General features: G+C 37.3%; 1 long non-coding RNA gene across 1 annotated transcript; it reads right to left on the bottom strand.

Moving 5' to 3' along the window:
- Positions 1–5,038: 5,038 nt before the first annotated feature.
- Positions 5,039–13,059, bottom strand: LOC103244385 (uncharacterized). The gene is made up of 3 exons (XR_012090884.1): positions 10,356–13,059; positions 7,657–7,845; positions 5,039–6,696 (listed from the first exon to the last, which is right to left on the bottom strand). It is a non-coding gene; the product is annotated as an uncharacterized lncRNA (long non-coding RNA).
- Positions 13,060–13,542: the final 483 nt, after the last annotated feature.

Raw genomic sequence — 13,542 nt, 5'->3', positions numbered from 1 at the left:
TGGTGGCAACGGATAGCCAATAGGACAATATACAATACAACAAGATTATTTCAAAAGATATTCTGCCCATCCCAGTCATAATCAAAGCTTCCCCTTCATGTCACCATCTGTCTAGTTCCTGAGTCTTCCATCCTCTTATTTGTAGGGTTTACGTACCTCTGGGCCAGCAGACAGAATAGATCAGATCTGAACAGACATTTACTATAGACTTTTCTTCCACATGCTTGAGAAGAGAAGATTCCTGGTAATTGGTGATATTCAACATTTTGTGATGAGACCAGTAAGTAAGCAGTGACTCAGTTTCCTTATAGCTAGAATTGGTGACAGAAGGTGTCCAATGCAGAAACAGTTAAGGTTTTACAGTCTAGCCCCTCAATTTGGGAAAATTAACGCTAAAAGTGTATATCTGAATCTTTCTCTTACACTGACCAGCAGCTTCCCAGAAAAATGGTTGTGTTTTCACAGGATATGTTTCTGATTGGTCTCATGTCCATGTGTCGGGGATCCAGGGGAGAGAACACAACCCATCAGAGAAGTCCGTGAGATACAAATGGAAGGATTTGTTAAGGATTGTGCAGAAGGAGAAGAAACCAATTCGTACTTTGACATATTGCCCCACAATTTGTGTTTTCTCTCCCCAAGTTGAATACAAATTATTTGAGAACAAGTTTTCAATTCAATCCTCTTTTGAGGTGGCAATAGAGGCAACAGAAAGAAAACTGGATTTAAAATCATGAACTCTGTCATGAGGGAAAGCAACTTAATCACTGTTTTCTGTGGGTTAGAGTCATGTGTTGCCTTATGTAATCACAGAATATAGAGAATATGTAGATAATAGATGGGTAGAATAAGTGGATCAACTAAACGTCACCTTCTTACTCTAAGAAAACATACTGTGTCACCCTAGCCCATTATTATCTCACATTACCATGTTTTATTTTCTTCATAGCACTTTATTATTATCCATAATTATCTTATATATCTATTTACATATCTATTTTCTATTCTTCTCAATTCAAATGTAAGCACCATGAAGGCAGAGTCTCCACAAGGGGAGGATTCCATGAGGGTGTATCATTTCCTATTGCATCTCCAGCTTTCAGAAATTGTTAGGCACATGGTAGGTACTCAGTGAATAATAACTTGAAGGAAGAAAAGAAGGTAAGAAGAGAGAGAGAAGGAGGAAGGAAAAAAGGAGGAAGGGAAGAAGGGAGAAAAAGATTAATGGGTGCATGGATACTTTATCTTCAGAGTTATCTAACTTCCTATTAATAACATCCAATCCATCAAAGAAATTATATTTCTTTGGGCACACTTAGGGTTACAGAAATAATTTCAATTCATAAAGAGACAGGCAAAAACATTTTCTTTGCATTATAAAAAATATGTGGTATTCACACAAATATTTTAGTCCAAAGGTTTCTGTGTTCTCTAACTGATAGCCTATTCTCTAAATTTTTAAGTTTGGGAATTCTTCATATAAATACACAAATGGACCCAATGAGGGACCACAGAATGAGCCACCTAACATTACTTAGCATATTTTCCTGTCTATATAATTAAAGAGTTGGATAACATAGTTTTTATGTTTGCTTTCGAAACTCTATAAGTTAATGATAATTAGGAAAGCCATCACTTCTGGTTTCAAGCTCTCCTCCAAGAAACCATAATATTCACTAGATATACTCTCAAAATTCAGTAACTACTGAAAAGCACGAAAGCTGAATGGGGTGCTATACTTGCATGTTTAAGCTTGCTGAAGAAAGATCAGCTGGAATTGCAAAATTCTGATTTAAAAATACTCCTCTGCTAACATTAATTTTGAACGTGAGAATTAGATACCTTAGAGCCTAAAGAAGCATTATATGGCCAGGGACCTCAACTCCCACAAAGGCAGGCCTACCAGCAGCTCCAGCTCCAGTCAAAGACGTACAAAATGCTCCCTGTCCTATTGGATACTCAAATTTTCTGAATTTCTATTTGCCTCCTTGAAATGAGGCATGAATGAGGACCCAAGATGACAATAATATAGTCTCTTTTCCATCCTCTTGATTCACCCGCATCACAGTATGTGTCTTAGTCAAGGCTCTTTTGTTTGCAAGTAACAGAAACCCTCTTAGCCTGGTTAAGGGAAAATAGCATAGTTTTCATAATGGAATAATGCTATCTTGTGGAATCTGAGACAAGAAGGTACCTGAGCCCTAGTAGGAGTAAAAATGTTGTTGCCACCAGGAACAAGCCCACCCACTCTCTCGATCTTGGCTCTTAGATTCCCTGCTCTGCTCTGCTCTATCTGCCTCAGGGATTGTTACATCGCCTTGCTTGTAGCCACCACCCAGCGCCCTGGTTTATGGTATCTCAGTTCAAGCTTGAACTGTGTGTAGAGGCTGAAACTAACACCCCCTCCACCAAATCCAAAGTCCTGGGAAAGAGATTGATTAGCCCGCATTGGGCCAAGTAACCTCCTCTGTTCAAAGCAACTGTGACAAGAGGGCAAACATGACTGTGAAGAATTCATCTGTGAGTCAAGAAGGGGCAGCTTCATGGGAAAATAAGGTCATTGTGAAGACACTCCAAAGAGAGGCTGCAATAGCATCTTCACAAGGACTCTACTAGGAGGGAGACTCTTATCATACAGGCTAAGAAATGACCTGTGTTAAGGTACTCCTAGAGGGACAGATCTTATATGACAGATCATGTAAGTTAATAACTAATAGTATATATATACACACACACACACACACACAGACATATACAGATACATATAAAGTTTATTAAGTATTAACTTACATGATCACAACATCCCACAATAGGCTGTCAAAAAGCTGAGGAGCAAGGAGAATCAGTCCGAGTTCCAAAACTGAAGAACTCAGAGTCCAATGTTTGAGGGCAGGAAGTATTCAGCATGGGAGAAGATGTAGGCTAGGAGGCTAGGCCAGTCTCGCTCCTTTTCACATTTTTCTGCCCGCTTTATAGTCGCTGGAAGCTGATTAGATTGTGCCCACCAGATTAAGTATGAATCTGTCTTCCCCAGCCCACAGACTCAAATCTTAATCTCTTTTGGCAACACCCACACAGACACACCCAGAATTAATACTTTGTATCCTTCAATCCAATCAAGTTGACCCTCAGTATTAACCATCACATGAGCAGAGTGAAGACTCTTCCCAACAGGCATCTTGAATTGCCACAAACTTAGTGACTTAAAACAACACACATTGATTACTTTATAATTCTGTAGATCAGAAGTCCAACATGGGTCTCACTGGGCTAAAATCTAGGTGTTAGCAGGGGAGAAAGTCTACATATCTAGGAGAGAATACACAGTAGTTCCTTTCCTTTTCCAGCTTCTAGAGGCCATTTCTTCCATCTGCAAAGCCAGCAAAGTTGCACCTCTCTGACCATTCTTCCGTCATCATATCTCTTTCTCTGGCCACAGTCTGAGCAGTTCTCTGATTTTAAGGGCCCATGTGATTAGATTGGGACCACTCAGATAGTCCAGATTATCTTCCCATCTCAAGGACCTTAATCGCATCTGCAAGAACTTTTTTGCCATGTAAGTTAACATATTCACAGACTCCAGAAATTAGGATGTGGATATCTTTGGAAAGTAATTATTCTGTCTACCACAGAAGGGTTTTTGAAATTAAAATATTTTTAGTTTTCACTTTCAGGTATGTTTTTCTTATTTGCCTAAACCTCATGACAATTTTCCAATATTTCATCCAGGGGTCATTTTATAATGGAGATGTACAGCTGATGTGCACATGAAAATAGGGAAAAAATATATATACACAATTTTCTATTAATTATTTTAATAATTATACATGTACATGTATATAATTATACATGCATATAATTATACACATATAATTTCCTATTACATGTATATATGTATATGCATGTATAATTATATGTGTATAATTAAATGTGAATATAACTATACATATATAAACTTATTGTATATGTATAATTGTACATATAAACTTTCCTATGAAAGTAGGAAATTTTAAGCCTCACCTACAAAGGTCTTATCAACATTTTATTTTATTAATATTGAATATCTGTAATCACCAATTATCAGTTCTATAATAAAGTATAAGTAACAAGTATTGAACCTCTGCTAATTCCCAAACACTTTCCCAGGCTTTTTATATCTCTCATTTCAGTTAATCTTCACAATGACCCTACAAAGGGAATGGTATTATCTCCATGTTAGAAATGAATAAAACAATGATAAATAAGTTTGGCCAAGTCAAATGGATAATAAGAAGTGGAGCCAAGACTCAATTCAAAGCCATGCTCAAATACAAGTTTCCCATTCTGTCCTTTACACCAGATAGCCACCGAAGAATAAAACCCTGTTTTTAGGTGGGCTTATAATGTTCTGCTCTCTCACAATCAGAAATAACAACCATTCTATTAATAGCAATCCTTCCATTAATAAGCAAATATACTAGGAATGTGGGACATGGAGATAGACATATGATTCACTGCTAAGCAGAGCCTTGGTCAGTAGGGCTGACAAGGTTCTGAGGGTGACCAGGATCTTGCAGACAGCTGTTTATTACTGGTTATGATATAGGTTTTCTTTCTAATTTTTCCCAATCACTTAGAAAAACATAGACATAGATATAAGGAAGAGAAAGAAAGAGAACTGTGCCTCGGTATCCTCATCCATAAAATGATCATAATTAAAGGTACTTAGCTAACTTCCAATGACTGTTGGGTAATTAAATCAGTTAATATATATATTATATCTAATATATTACATATCTAATATATAACATATAATATATTAGATATAATATATAATTATATATGTTATATATTTAATATATAATAATATGTTATATATTTAATATATAATAATATGTTATATATTATGATATTTGATTATAATATATATTATTTGTAGGTGAGGCTTAATATATTACATAATACTATATAATATATAATAATACATAATATATATAATAATGTATATATAAAGCACTTAGAACAATGTCTGGCTTATAAAAAACATTATCCTTACCACCACCAACATCATCATTGCTATCTTCTTCTTCATCACTATCAATATTTCAGGCTTGAAGCACTAATAAATATAAAGGCTAGAAGGTCTCTACATACTGGAAGGAGCTCCAGGATGCCAATGGACAAATTACTATCTGGTGTTTCTGGTCTTCTTTGGTCTCAAATACAGGCATCAGTAATATGCACTCCTCTATTGAATTTATTGCTTCCTTACAATTAGAGACTTTAACTCCTTAATGCTATTTTTTTTCTTCTAGGAGTCTAAGAAAATCCAATTCCCAGTCTATCCATTTTTTAAGTTTCTGTATGTATAATTTATCTTACAATAAAAAGACAAATCAAACTCCATGTTTAGAAACATCTTAGAAATACAATGTGGCCTCTTGGTAACCGGGTAACTCAAAACGTGTCATGTTGCTTAAACTCTCATCCAAACTGCTTTCTTTTATCAAAAATTGAATCAATTTACTGTTTTTACCTCTAATGTGGTTCAATCTCCATTTTTTCCATTTCTTCTACACACACTTTACTGTTTTCATTTGCATTCCAAATGTTTTCCTTGAAGTTTTTTGTGGTTTTATTTCTCTCATCATCTCCCACTGTCTCCAATTCTTCCTAATTTCTTTGGACACTTAGGGCCAACTGTTTTCCTATTTCTTTGCTTGGGCTCCCCATCTCTCTCCTCAACTTTCTCTCTCCGCTCATGCTGGTTCCCTCTGTTCTTTCCTGCTCCATATGCTGCCCGCCTCTCACTTCCCCTTTAGCTATAGACAGTCTAAAGCTGCTTATCAGCCTCCTTCTTGTCGACACAGTTGTTTGCCTGAATAGAGTTGAAGCAATTTCAACCCTTCTTTTTCCACCAGTGTCTCATGACTTCGCCCCTGCTCTGCTGCTTACCCCTCCCTCCCCTGCAAGGCTTCAGTCTCAGCAGAACTCTCTCACTTCCCCTCTATTTCCATTTCTTCATCTCTGTCCCTTCTCTGGCAGTTTCCAATATCTCTCACTACCTAAAGTCTGCAGCAGAATCCTCTCTGCTAGGCTTATAATGTAATTAATTTCCTCATAGCTTACTATATGAGCATAATACTTCTTAGAATGTATGCCCCTTGAGTACAGAAGCCTGAAGTCAAGTCTTAACTATGCAAATATTCAGAGCTGATGTCAAGAGCTAGGAAGGTACATGATGTAGTGAACTGCGCATGGATCTTTAAACCAGTACTTAAGAATGACTCTGCCACTAAGTCTTCATTTGAATAAAATGATTTATTTAACCTCTCTGGATCTGTGTCATTTCTGGAATACGGTAGTCAAATTGTGATCTCTTGTTCTAATCATCTTTGCTGAATAACAAATTTCCCCTAAATTTAGTAGCACAAAGACACAATCGTTTTATTATTTTCATGAGTTTTGTGGATTGAGAATTTGCAGAGGACACAGTGGCTCAGCTCTTCTCCATTCCAAGATGCCTGGGGCTTGCACGAGGAGACTCAAACAGCCATAGCTAGACAACATGGGTTGGAAGATCCATTTTCAAGATGACTTCTTCATTCACATATCTGGTAGCCTCTCCAGGTGGACTGGACATCCTCAGTGCATGGTGGCCTCAGATAGTTGGACTTTGTACATGGGACTGAGAACTCCAAAATGTGATGATCCTGTCTGACAGGACAGAAAGAGCATGGCATTCTATAACCTTGGAAATCATATAGTATCCCCTCCACTCTACTGGTTAAAGCAGTTACAAGTTCAGTCATATTCAAGGGAGAAGAATTTGACTTCACTTTCTGATCACTTTCCTGACATTGTAGGAAATCACGAAGGATAGGAGTTACCGTGGTGGCCATCTGGAAAATTCAATACATCCCTGCATTCCCTTCTAGCTCTAAAAATCTGATTCTATGCCTTACTTAGATTCCCAGTAGATGTTCAATTAAAATGTCTCCTCTGCTCTCCAGAGGGCAACTTGAGAAACACAGGCTGTGGGCTTTTTATACACATAACACAGTAAGAGGATAACATGAAACCATTCTTGTTCAAGCATCAAAGTGTGTGTCACACACTGAAATCTTGTAAATATACTGTGAACTCAAACAAAGAAGGTGTCATCAAAGGTCCCGTTAGTCAAAGAGAGTCCACAGACCGAGAGAATTTACTGACCCTTAATTGTTCACATTATTTTATTTAATCTTATATTAATCCTGAGCAGTAAATAACATATTCACTGTTTTGCAGATCAGGAAGCTGCGCCTCAGAGTTTTAAAAAAATTGGCCCCAGGTCCACAGTTAGTCTTATAGGTTTTGTTGCCATATTAGAGGTTGTAGCACAAGATTGAACTGTTTGGAGATAGGTTCTCTGTGTAGAATTTGCCATAACTAAGAACAATAAAGGGCCCATTCTTAGCTTGGGGGACAATATTAAAAAAGGCAAGAAGTAGCAGGGAGCAGGATAAATGAGGTGGGAGCAGTGGGCTAAGGAGGCACATTGCCTGGGCTACTCAAAGAGCAGAGTTACTACTGGGTTGCAGCAAATCACGAGTTCTGTCTCATGCAGCAATATCCACGTATAACAACACATGGGGTTACTCTATTATCAATCAGAGAAACAGGAGATTTGCAAACCTACGCATTTGCCAGTCTCCACCATGGCTCCCAAACACAGACTATTGTGCCTAATCTTCTTGTTAATTACTTGTGGTAATGGTGTATAAAGACCTGGTTCTTGCCCATTACCATGCAAATGACTATTGTTGTACAGCATTTCATATTTCCAAAATATTTGACAATAATTTAGCAGCTACTACTCTTCATCTGCAAAGAGAAAGTGGGTAATAATCAGACAGTTTTCATTTGTCAGATGAAGACATTTGGCATTAAATCAAAGATAGGTATGAAAATTATAATTTCAAATTCTTCATTAAATCCCAGAAGCCATATACCCTCCTCTATCACTTCATTTTTTAAATGATTTAAAAATCTTGAATGTTCATGAGTGCCTTTAAAATTTATAACACCTGCATTTCTGCCTTTAGTTTTAATTATCTTATACTTTTTACATTTCTGCTCTTATAATAAAGAATCCAAAGGGTACTGGGGTAGAAGAGAAAAGAACTAAGCCAAAAACACAAGTCCATTCTCCCTTCATGGTTCACCTTCATTCTGCACATATTGTTTGACTGTGGACTGTGATGAGGGTCCTAAGTCTTTAGAGGACAAACAACCTAAGCGGAAGAGGGGGCAGGGCAGTACCAGAGCCTGTACAATGTTTAAATTATATGCAGGCTCTGCTATTTAATTAAGAAAGATTCCAATGCCCATAGACTGAGGCACAAGAAGCTTGAGCTGGAAACAGAAAGGGCCCCCTCAGAGAGCAGAAGTAACTGTTAGAAGTCAGAGGAAGCATCATCTCAGGTCTTTCTGTTGCCAGCATAGGCTCCAAAATGTTCTGCCTCATTAACATGTCAAACCGAGTCCTGAATGTAGCCCTACAGTAGCAGCTCTGTATGTGATTTCTGATGGTGGGACTAGGGTTGTAGGACCCTCTGACTGTGACACATGTCATGCCTCTGGGTTGACCTGTCTGACTGAGCTGGTGTTCTCTCTCTCTCCTCTACATGATTTGCATGTACCTTCCTAGGTGTAAGAGGAAGACATTTCAGCCCATAATATATAGGTTACCATTTGCCTACTACAGTCATTGATCATGGGGACTAAAGGCAGCACCTTATTACCCCTTAGTTCTGTGGAGAATCACTCAGCCCAGCTAAAGAGATTCTGGCCTCAGCTATAGAACTTAACTGCTGTGGCCTTAACAACCAAAGACAAGAACAACAAACTTTTATTGAGCACATATAATGTCCTAGTCACTCTGCTAAGAGTTTCTTACACTTATCTCACTGAATCCTCACAAAAAAAACCCTCACATGTAACTACTAATTTTATTCCTATTTTACTGATGAGGAAAAGTAAGGCTCTTAAGAGATGTAGAATGTCACTACTGGGTGACAGAGTGATATTTCAAATGAGGCATCTTAAAACCATGTTCTTAACCATATGCCAGTCTGATTTGCAGACTATGAGATTCTATAATCCTCTGCTCAGACAAGGGATGGCTGATCCAGAAAAAACAGCAGTGAGTGAGATGCTATGAAGAAGTCAAAGGCATAATACAAATGATCCCTGTTCTCTAAGCCAAGGTATCACCAAAATAAGATATCCATATAAACTGCAATAAATAACAGCACAAGATATAATGTCACCAAACAGTACAACAGATCCTCAACATCCCAGACAGATACAAGATATTTCCAAGAAAAAATCTGAGGAAATTCATACATTTTCTAAATGCATGCAATTTTTCTCATAAATTGTAGCTATGCATAGCTTCATAGATGGAACTGCCTCATACCTGATCAGAATACAGACAAACTGAGCAGCAGATGGGGCTTGCTCAATCACTGAGTGACTCGCTCTGCTCATAGCTTCATAAAGATTAAAATTCATACCTCAGCACAGTTAATCCACGCTGGACCATGGGACAATCTCATATTTTAAGTAGTTAGTCCCATGAATCCTATGAATAATAATACAGGAATTCCAAGGTTTAGCAAGAATATTTATGGCCAAAATGAGAGGGGCAAGTAATACGTGAAAGGAGCTCAGAGATGAGACTTCACCAAGTCCTCTTCTGAATGACTTGCCTGTTTTCTCTTACCTGCTGATAAGATATTCACATCTGCCTGTAAGGCTGAATTACGCCCCTACAGACTCTTTTTGCCTTCCTTTCAGGTTTCAGGGCCTTTCATCAATGGGGTGTTGGGTTCCAAGAAAGCACACACAGAGCATTTTATACCTTTTACCAAGGCTAGGCAGAGGGAGATCAGTTACTGTTAATTACAGATGCTTTCTGTCATAATGGGCCAGATTTTCAAAAGAGTCTCAACTGCAAAGCTCCCAAATGCCATGCACAAACCTGGTAATGGCCCATGCAAATTGAATACTTAGTGGGTCTGTGTGCATTCTGTTCCAGGGACTGCCTTTGAAAATTTAGCCCCATAACTCCAAAGCATTTGTAGCATCGTAATCTGTCATCATTAGCAACAATGCTTGACTCAGTGCTCAACATTCTTATTAAGCATGCAATTATGAATGCAGACAATGTTTAATCACTTTTACAAAAATACAGCTGTGTTGTTGGGGAGCTGTCATTTACTGCTCATTAATGATTGATTTTTTTAACCATCTAAATTGTTTTCATGAGAACAGCAGATTAACTATAAAGAATTCATTATTGGTCATTACGGAATATTAAAATGGAAAACCTTTACAAGATGTGTCCTGTCTTGCTATGTTCAGATGGAGCTGAAGCACTCTTGCCAATATGGGGGAGAAAACAAAAAAATCCTTCTTCCAGACCTCTGGTAGGGAGATAAAGCTGAGGAAAGGTGGGGAGAAAAGAGAAATCAAGAAAAAGATCTCTTTTTGTTGAAATAAAACATTGATTACATTTTACAATGGCAATAATTTACCCCAAATAATTACTTCAGCTATTGTCCAGCTTGTTTAAACATTGACTGAGCTGTGGGTACCAATCGATTCAGTGCAGATTGTTAATAATGGACTATTTTGAAAACTTATAGCGGTTTCTCCATACCTCCCATACACAGGAAGACATTCATTTCTTTCCCACACTGCACACCTAATTAAAGATGAGTCAGGGCATTATTTTACGGCCAAGCTTTTTATACCCTGGATACAGAGAGCTGGGTTCTGTTCCATCAAATGTCTCCTGAAAATACTGTGATTAAATGCACTTATCCACTGCTACCTACAAAGAAAATAAGTTGCAAAACCTATTAGGACATTAGAAAGATCAGATTGCTCAATGTCATGCCGTCCCTGGATTTCCAGTTTGGATGCTCAGTCCCCCCGTACCTGGGACTCTTCATTTCCTCACTTGCTCAGTGGCTTCCAGGATCCAATCATGAGGAAGAAGTTTTTTCAATTACAGCTCTTTATTCTTCTTTTCTGGTGCGCCCTTACTCCTGGTCTTCTCTGAAATGTCTGTCTTAGTTCTTTTCAAAAATATTTTGGATTTTTTTCTGATAACAACTGTAATATGTATGTTTTGGAAAATATAGAAAGGCACATAAAAAAATTTAAAGCCATCTGTGGTCGTATACCTGGAAATAATCAGATATGATCACTGCTAACATTTTATATTTGCTTCCAGTATTTCTCCTATGAGCATGTTTATAATTGTATGATCTTGGATGAGTTACTCATTTTCCTGGTGTTCAATTTTCTTTTTCTGTAAAATAGGGAAATAGTAGTTCCTATTTCATATGGTGATTATGAAGATTAAATAAGTTAAAATTTGGAAGGCACTTAGAGAAGTGTCCAGCATAAATTAAGAGATATGCACATTCTAGCTATCATGATCCTATACATTTTTGAGTGAAAACAGTATTAGGACAATTCAAAAGGAAAGAAGGACCTCTTCCTAACTAGTAAAAATTTTAAAATGTTAAAATTCACAAGTGATGCTGATGCTACAGGTCCAGGGAGCCCTACTCTGAGAACCACCGCCTTATGTTAAATAAGAGAAAAACCAACCACAAATGAGAAAAACACTAATAAGGAATGGGAGTATGTATGGTCTAGTGAGTCTCCCCTGGGAAAAAGTTATTGTGGGATTTCACTGGTGTTTGTGCCACCAGGCATGATGTGGTATGTGGAAATGACTTCTAAATAAAATAGCTGATGACCTATCACTTTGGTTCGAGTCATTGCCAGGTAGTACATCATTTAGTGACACATCCATATTGTTTCTCCCAGGATATTCCAGCATTATATGTGGAAGAAATCACCAGAAATTGGAAACTCAAGTCTGAGAAAAGCAGATACTCAGACTCCCTGTGCCTGGGAAAGCATTCAGGACAACTGAGGCAATCTTTTGCTTTCCTTTACTTTGCTACCACCCTGAAGTGCGCAGGGATGGAGAAAAACAGTCAATGTGAATATTTATACATCTTTAAAAGCATCATACTACTGCTATTGTTTTACATTCAGCTTTTTCTGTAAGTAATATATTATGAGCATTTTTCCATTTCCTTTTAAAAAACTTTAATCCATTCTGTACTATTTCATCACATGGAGGTACCTTACCTTTTAAGTAATCTCCTTCTGCGGTAGGTTTGCTTCATTAATTTCTCTATTAAAAATAATTCTGTACTGATTTTTTATCCATTGTTCATCTTTTATTGCTTTCATGTACACAGCCAGAAATTTCGGATTTGGAAGTTGTGTGTCATAAGTATAAAGGGTTAAGAACCACTGCACCAGAATTTTGTAATTATAATAGAAACTCTAGAATAATTACAGCCAATATTCATAAATACATTTTGTCCCAAAAAGTTAAAACTGGAAGATTTCCTTTGTCAAAAAATCCATCCAAAAATACGCTTTAAAGTATTTGTCTCAAAGATGTTGAGGTACAAACAATAACTCTATAAAAATGATTTGCCTGTTTCCATGGTAAATTTTGGTTATAAAGACACTGATGTGTTGGCTTATGGGACTGTTCCGGTGCCTGATACATGAAAGGATAAATAAATATTTTGAATCAATGAATGAGTAAATGATGAAGTGTTCACTTATAACATAAGCATAGGCCACTCAATATTGGTTAAATCGTATTGGTTAAAGAGAAATAACTAATATCTCATGTTTTGTGGTAATATATACATTGCTGGAGTGCTGGAGTATATTTGCTTTTCATATGTTCCCTGGTGTCAGGCTGAACATAAGCTATGATGTTAGAGTTAGTCCCCAGGGGCGAGAGCAGAACATCTGAAAGATACACTTAGCTATCGTTTTGAGACCATCTGCATTAAAACCATCCACTCCAACTCTTTTCTCATGATGGCTTCTAGACTGCTGAATCATGAGTGATTTCTGCTAAAAGGATCTCCTTTCATTAAACAATAGTACAAGAAGCCATCACCGTGGGTCAGGGACTCTCAATATCTGCTGAATTTCCTGGGGAATTTTTTAAAAGAAGATAACTAAAAAAAAAAAAAAAAATATATATATATATATATATATATATATATATATATATATATATATATATAAAATGAACAAACAAAAAAAAATCCACTATCAATGTCCAGATCTCACCTCAGGATAATCAGAGCCACTGGGACAGGAAGAGGGGTGGGCACCAGTTCTTTATACAAAGTCCTCCAATGTACCACCACAGTTAAGGAGCACTGCTTTAGAGAATGTAAACAGCCAACATAATACAACTTTAGGCACCCTATGACCTCAAGAGAACAGTGACATCAAAACATCTTCCAGGCATCACTTTGCTATGTAGAGACAGATTCATAGTTCTTTCAGGCATTGATTATCTTTGTCAGTACTAGAAGTAATATACCTCTCCAGAAGCCTGTCAAGTTGCAAACCTGTGGAATAATTTGGCAAAGAGTGACGAAGTGCCAAACT

This window comes from Chlorocebus sabaeus, chromosome 23 (genome assembly GCF_047675955.1).
Source record: "Chlorocebus sabaeus isolate Y175 chromosome 23, mChlSab1.0.hap1, whole genome shotgun sequence".
NCBI lineage: Eukaryota > Metazoa > Chordata > Mammalia > Primates > Cercopithecidae > Chlorocebus > Chlorocebus sabaeus.
This window is presented reverse-complemented; position numbering and strand designations above follow the sequence as displayed.